General features: G+C 42.7%; 1 protein-coding gene across 1 annotated transcript in view; it reads left to right on the top strand.

Moving 5' to 3' along the window:
- LOC143285191 (uncharacterized) overlaps positions 1–267 on the top strand; it is a 12,062-nt gene extending 11,795 nt beyond the window's left edge. The window contains exon 4 of the mRNA XM_076592426.1: positions 1–267. This exon is cut by the window's left edge and continues 1,582 nt beyond it. The gene's annotated coding sequence lies outside the window, so the exon portion shown is untranslated.
- Positions 268–6,000: the final 5,733 nt, after the last annotated feature.

Here is a 6,000-nt window from a genome sequence, read left to right as displayed (position 1 = left end):
TTTTCACCGCCTCCCGTCCGACGAGTTAATAATCATGTCGCTATTATCGCTGAAACTGCTACTGTTGTCACTGGTTGTTGCATAGCTCGTGGTATCACACACGGCTGCAACCCGTCCCCGAAATGTTCCGACAGCAGCAGAGACCTGGGCACAACAATCGGTGACGTATGTTCTCTTTGACGTGTGAGAATAGTGTGCCCAGAAACCAATGACGTGACAACTTTCTGTGTGCGGGCCCTTAGTTTTGGATGAGTTCCGACTGTGTGTGTGGAAGGGTGGCGGGGGTGGGGGTGGGGTGGTGGGGGGCTTGGGTGGGAGGGGCTTAAGAAGCGACGTTTGGAAAATGCTGCTTGACTTAAAGTTCTATGCATCCGAGTTCAACTTGACCATGTTGCGTCCCTGGCCGTGCTTTAAGATGCGTTAGGTAGTGGGTGTGCTGTGACTGATGTGCGTGTGCGTACGTGCACAATGCATACAAGTGTGTGTGTGTGTGTGTGTGTGTGTGTGTGTGTGTGTGTGTGCTGAGCGTGTATATGCATGCTGAAGATGTTATCTTTTGTTTTACGGGGAAAGAAGTGGGGCGCGTTTTGCCGGGTGGAAATTCCCACCCTTTACTGCCATTACCATGGTCTTCCAAACACGAAAGACTTGCCCTTTCGTCCTCAAACACATTGACAATTATTCTCTCTCTCTCTCTCTCTCTCTCTCTCTCTCTCTCCGCCCCCCCCCCCACTCCCCCACCTCCACATGATATACAAACGTGCGCCTATTCTGATATCATGTCTGTCAGTAGGTATATATATATATTTTGAAAGCAAGTGATGTACTAATGGCATATTGGGTCATCGTGAAGGCATTAGCAGAGTAATTTTCCTGACATGTCATGATAAATTGATAAGCCATGAGCGTCTCTCTCTCTCTCTCTCTCTCTCTCTCTCTCTCTCTCTCTCTCTCTCTCTCTGTTGGCTATACCATAACAAGTTGTTGAATTCCAGAAGTTGAAATTAGTTCGTTTTTAGTCCATGAATTCGGTATATACAGCAGCAGCAGCAGCAGCACCAGCAGCAGCAGCAAACAACAACAACAACAACAACAACAACAGCTGGTCTATCTCTGGCCCATCTGGGAGTAGTGTTGTTGCCATTCTGGTGGTATGTACATGGTGTCGCCGGGTCGATCTTCCGTATTACTTATCCTAACATGCCCCACCCCCCTCCCTACCCAGCGCTGGCCCTCCTCCCTCTCTCCCCAGGCGCCCACCCTTTACAATTTTTCTTGGGATCTTAACCCTCTTCAGCGAAACCACTGACTCTTGAGAGTGGGTATGTCCAGGCGCAAGTACTGAGTCCCCCCCTCCCCCCCCCCCCCCCCCCCCCCGCCCCTCCCCCCCCCCCGACCCCTCCCCCCCGCTCCTCCTAAAAATGTGTGTGATCATAGCGACGATAATAGGCATACTATATTATTATCATATTCGAGTGGTGTGAATGTTTTTTGTTGTTGCTGTTTTTTTTTTTTTTAAATCTTGCATTTACATGTGTTTATTATTCTGAGATTATTAATTGTGATCTGAAGTTGAACCGCGACGTTTACCTTGTTACTGTGTGTGTGTGTGTGTGTGTGTGTGTGTGTGCGCGCGTGCGTGTGTGTGTGTGTGTGTGTGTGTGTGCCAGTGAGAGAGAGAGAGAGAGATCCATTGAAGGTGTGAGTTGGAACTTGTGATCACGTGGTCAGAATCGTCCTCTGTGTGCGTGTGTGTGTGTGTGTGTGTGTGGCAGCCCGGCGTTCTAAACTTGTGGATTCTCAGGACAATGGCATGGAATTATTATCTGTCTTGTGTGTTGCTTGCTGTTTTGATCTGTATCTCACTTTCGGTTTCTGTCTGCCTGTCTGTCTATCTGTCTGTGTCTGTTTCTGTCTCTCTGCCACCCTTCCCTTGACCCCACACACATCCCTCTTCTGACTCTCTCCTTCCTTCCTTCCTCACTCTGTCTGTCTCGATCTCTCTCTCTCCCTCCCTCTCTCTCTCATTTGAGTTCGTAACATACTGTGTTTCAAGTAAAATTACTACTTGTTTTTTTTAAATGAACTGCTGGATCTCCCACTCCCCCTAACCCCACCCCTCACCCCCTTCCCTATATGTTTATCGTGGCCGAAGCACATTAAACTATCTGAATCTCTCTCTCTCTCTCTCTCTCTCTCTCTCTCTCTCTATCCTTTGCGACCATTCCCTTCCAACTGATGTTGATTTCACGTGTACATATCGAGTAAACCATTCCTATCACATATCAACTTGCATGTATTTCAGTTTAAAAGCCAGTAGTTTTCTTTCGAAGACAAACCAACCATGTTTTTGTTGTGGTTTTTTTTCTTTTTTTTTAATAAGATGACTGATTTTTTTTTTCTGCGGTCGTTGAACTTTGAGCATGTACAGATCTGTGTGTTGCCATGTGTGTACAACAGTTTTTGTTGTTTTTTTCTTCTTTTTTTCGGGTCGACACGTCATGTTGTGTGAAGTGAGAGGCACAGTGCGCGCGCGTGCGCGCGTGTGTGTGTGTGTGTGTGTGATCCTGTGAAACTGGTTCACTTGTTTTTTTTTTTGTTTTTTTTTAATTTCATTTTTTATCAGTCACTTTTTAATCAATAGGTTTTAGATCTGTCCACCCACCCACCCCACCCCACTCCCCTGTGTTTTTATTTTGAATGCATGTGACATGCAGATTTGGGGTTGGTTGTTTTTGGGGGTTTTTATGTGGTCCCCCCCCCCCCTCCCCCTCCCCCATCGCTTACCTAGTCCACGATTTAGAACTGAGCATCAGAGAAGGTGACTTCCAGTCAGAATTTCCTTCGTCTATAGTTTTCCACAACTACAGATCTGTTATTTACATATCAAATGTGCGTGTTTATCTATATATACTAAATTCATGTGCGTATTTTTGTAAATTGTCGAACCGTCGACTAGTATTTGGTTGTTTATTCAGCCATTGTTTATCATTCATGAAGCTGTGTATTTATTCACTGATGTGTCGAAGTATTGATTTGTTTTGTTTAGTTATCTGTTCGGTTCTTGCTGGTTTAGTCACGTGTTAGCGTATTGATTTGTGATTTGGCGGTTTATGGATAGGTTTATTTATGTCTCTCTTTTTTTTTTTCTTTCTCTCTTCTATTGTTTATCTGCTGTTTGTTTCTTTGTTTATTCACTGACTCGTCTGTCCATCGGTTTATCCGTTATTTGGATGACGACACTGTTGTTGGTAGATTGTGGTTTTTCTGTGCATAAACTACTTGGTGCTGTTCATTACTTAGAATGTATCTTTTTTGTTTTTCTTCTTCTTCTTTTTTTCTTTTTTTTTTTTAACAACTGGTTTACGAACGTTTACGCGTTCTTCCGTTGGTTCATTATTCATCCACTAATTAGTTCTTTCGTGTGTGTGTGTGTGTGTGTGTGTGTGTGTGTGTGTTGAAGATGAAATAATATTGGTTAACATGTCTGTATTCATTTTCAACTTACTTCCTCTCTCTCTCTCTCTCTCTCTCTCTCTCTCTCTCTTTTCTTCTTCTTTTTTTTTCCTTCTTCTTTTTTTTCTTTCTTTTCTTTGTTTCTGTCTCTCTCGTTTTAGGCAGAATCGCGGTTTGGTTTTTTTTTGTTGTTTTTTTTTTTAATGTTTAAAACAGCAACAACGTATTGCCACAGAGGTCCACGGCTGCTGACTTAACAGTACTATATGATTGTCAGTCGTCATCGTCATCAGCATCACCGGCTGCAACCACGACCACGGCATTGCCATTGACGTCATTTATATTTAGTATTCATCAGCAGCATCGTCATTGTCATAGCGACTTCCGGGGACCCCATTGTGTGTACAACCGCGTGGTCAGTCATAAACTAACTCCCTTCATCGGAGCGCTGAGGTTTCGTTTAGTCAGCATTTCTTCAAAACATGCGTGAAGATTGAAGTGCAGCAAGGATAGTCCTACGGGGGGGGGGCTTTCAACAAGATACTTGCTTCGAAAAAAAAAAAAAAAAAAAATCACAGACAGGTCAGTGTAATGTGTTTTGCGACCATTCTTCTTGTCAAGGTATGATCACCACCACACATTGCTGTAGTAGCATTGTGAGTTGAAAGTGTGAATCTTGATCAGCATCAACGTCATCTGTCGGTGTGTGTGTGTGTGTGTGAAAGGCAATTTCTGCGCACAACTTTTTGAGATTCCACATTTAAAAAGAATATAGCGTGTGTTGTAGTCATTATGGTTGATGTGTTTTTTTTTTTGTGTGTTTTTGTTGTTGTGTGTGTGTGTGTGTGTGTGTGTATTGATTCATTTATATATTTATACTTTGTTGTGAAAGCCTTTAATTTAGAATGACAATTGAATGGTCTGGTAACCGTATTCGTTTTCATTCATTTAAGATGTTTTGAGTCAGTTAAATTTGTTGCAACATGGAAACTGACATTTTCCATTTCCATTCTACTTTACATGCTTTTACATTCCTATATATATATATATCTCCTACTAGATATTCTACTAAATACCTATTGTTTGCTATCTCTCTCTCTCTCTGTGTCTCTGTCTCTCTCTGTCTCTCTCTCCTAACCCCCCCCCCCCTCTCAGTCAGCAATGTTGATTATTTTGCAGGTGGAAAGCTGACAGAAATCTATCACTGTCCATTGCAGTGTAAGTGCCATTCCAAAGATTGACGATTTTTAAACTAAGCTGACTGATACTTTTAAAACGTGGACACATTTTGCACTTTTTTTTTCTTTTTTTTTCATGTTTTTTTTTCTTCCTTAGATGAAAAAAAAAAAAAAATCTCGAATCCATCGGATGACTATGCATAAAAATCATTCCGGCCTGTATATTTAGATCTACGTCTATCGTCCAGTATTTGTGTATAATTATGTATATTTGTACTCTGATTTCTGCAAATAATACCCCATGGTGTTTTTAAATAAACTTACCGAGAAATGAATTTATTCATTTTTTTTTCTCTCTCTCACTCTTTCTGTGTGTGTGTGTGGTGTGGGGGGGGTGTGAGCGGAGAGAGAGAGAGAGAGAGAGAGCGTGTGTGTAAATGTGTATTGCTACATTTATGTTTTGATCATGTGTTCAATTTCGTGTGCTTTATTATGTATTTCCCCCGACGTTATGGAGAACACATTCTTTTTATTATGTTCTTGTTTTGTTTGTTTTTTTGGGGGCGGGGGTATTTTTTTTTTTTATGGAATGTCGGTTTCGAATTACCATTGTTCTAAATACACATTGACAACTTAGACACACACACACGTGTCTAATAACACTTCTAGTGAATAGACGTTAAACTGAAGATCTCTCCCTCTCCTCTCCCCTTCTCTCTCTCTCTCTCTCTCTCTCTCACACACACACACACACACACACACACACACACACACAAACACACACACACACACACACACACACACAATGACTTCGTTAAAACTTCTCTCGCGCAAACGGGCGCAAGCGCTTACTCGAATATCTTCTATACAATACAGACCGAAGAAGACACACAAACACAAACTGGCCACCCCGCCATAACTAACCAGACAGGGCCCTTTCCTGCTATAGTGTGGTGGATCGTTTTTCACGGTCTCCGCGAACAATCCTCGCGTCTGCACGCAAACATACAAAGAAGTAAACTGAGATCATTCGAAACGTGTAAAAACCAGCCTTGCTAATTTTGGCTTCGGCGGTACACGGCCCTGTCATTGCCTCATTTTTGTTTGGACACATTCCCGCACCATGGCATAGGATCTCACCTTTATCCAGCTTAGACATGTTTGGCCTAGTTATGGTGTAGGCCCCAACCTTTATCCAGTTTGGACACACGTGTCCCAGTAATGGTATAGGCCCCAACTTTCATCCAGTTTGGACACACGTGTTCCAGTAATGGTATAGGCCCCAACCTTTATCCAGTTCGGACACGTTCCCAGTCCTGTTGTAGGCCTCAACCATTATCCAGTTCGGACACATTCCCAGTAACTG

This window comes from Babylonia areolata, chromosome 8, assembly GCF_041734735.1.
Source record: "Babylonia areolata isolate BAREFJ2019XMU chromosome 8, ASM4173473v1, whole genome shotgun sequence".
Classification (NCBI taxonomy): domain Eukaryota; kingdom Metazoa; phylum Mollusca; class Gastropoda; order Neogastropoda; family Buccinidae; genus Babylonia; species Babylonia areolata.
This window is presented reverse-complemented; position numbering and strand designations above follow the sequence as displayed.